The sequence below is a fragment of the Geospiza fortis genome, unplaced genomic scaffold (genome assembly GCF_000277835.1).
Source record: "Geospiza fortis unplaced genomic scaffold, GeoFor_1.0 scaffold14, whole genome shotgun sequence".
In the NCBI taxonomy this organism is placed as follows: Eukaryota; Metazoa; Chordata; class Aves; order Passeriformes; family Thraupidae; genus Geospiza; species Geospiza fortis.
Window position 1 is genome coordinate 388,851 of NW_005054512.1, and position 1,580 is coordinate 390,430.

Sequence of the window (1,580 nt, forward strand, 5' to 3'; positions counted from 1 at the left end):
CCCTGTGCCAGGCAGGGGACAATGAGCTTTGGGGCACCGTGGGACAAACCAGCAGCTGGGACCCTTCATGGAGCATCCTGGGGGGCTGTTGAGGAGCTGCCAGCTCTGGGGTGTCTCTGTGAAGCTGAGCCCCTCGTCCCAGCTGCTTTCCTGCTGGGGTGGTTTTTGTGTCAGCCCTAAAGTCACTTTGGCTGCGGGTTTGGTTTTCGTGGTTCTGCTCGGTTAGTGAAACACAAACACCGTGAGAGTGCCAAATCCCCACAATACCGGTGTTCCCTGGGGCTGGGAGCCCGGGGGGGAAGGTGCTGCTATAAACAGGGGCTCCCTGGCCCCAAATGGGGAACACCAAGCTCTGCTGCTCACCGGGGGGACAGCGAGCACCAGGCTTTGCCCAGGTCACTGGCGGGTGCTGCCTGTCCCCTGTCACTGCTGTTTGCCTCCCTGCGCTGATGGAGAGGGCAGCCTGACCCGGGGCGTGGGGACCTCTGGGGACACCTGGTCCCCGTGCCAGCGGCCATGCAGGTAATGGCAGGAGGAGCCAGGGCAGCTCTGTGGTGTTGGAGCTGGTGGGGAGCTGAGAGTCCAGGCCCCCAGGATGGGCTGCATCCCCCCAGGGGTACATCCGAGTGAGCCAGGGGCTCCTCCTGGCTCCAGCCCTGTCACCACGCAGCCCCGTGCTCTGTCACCTCCCCAGCCCCCTGCTCTGTCACCTCCCCAGCCCCCCAGAGCCCTCCCCAGTCCCTGCCCTGGCTGTGGGGAGGTTCTGGCCAATCCTCCTTCCTCCACCCAGAGATAAGAAGGGTGCGTGGCGCAGGGTTTGGCGGCAGGACGTGGCAGAGCTGTCACTCCGGGGCTTGCATGGGACATGCTGGCAGGATCTCAAATTGTCAGCAGCCTCTGAGCACCCACCTGGCTGCCTGCTGCAGCCCTGGCTTTGCAGAGACCCCAGGGCTCTTTTCCTGATTCATCCAGGCTGCTCTGGGACAGTTCAGGGTCCTGCACATCCCCAGCTCCTCCTGGGACAGCACAGCCCAGCCCATCCCTGTCCCCCCCTGGGGCTGGAGGTGGCCCTGGAGCTGGCCCTGCTCCCTCACCCCCGCTGCCTGGGAATGGCTTTCGGAAGTGCCCGGGGGCTTGGGATCCATCCCGGGCTCTGCGGGCAGCGCCCCTCCCGCGGCGGGGCCACCCTGCCGGTCCCACAGCGCTCCGGCACAACCTGTTCCACCGCTGATTGGATTTTAATTAACGGACCCATTGTTCCAGGGTGGGGGGCGGGTGAATTTCTTTTTTTTTTTTTTCCCCTCTCTCTCTAAAGGGCCCATCCCAGCCTTCCACCCTTTGCCACGGTGGGCTGCACTTGCCAGGAGAGCTGGGGGTGGCACAGGGTCCTTGTCCCCATCGTTGTCCCCCTCAGCCTGGTGCCTGTGTGGGGCTGAGCCAGCAGCACCACAGCCCCAGCTCGGGCTGGCTCCGTGCCCTGCGAGTGCAGGAGCCCCATCCCAGCCCCAGCACCACATCCCAGACCCATCCCAGGCAGAATTCGCCCCGGAGAAGCAGCCGGGGAGCTGCCAAGGCCGGTG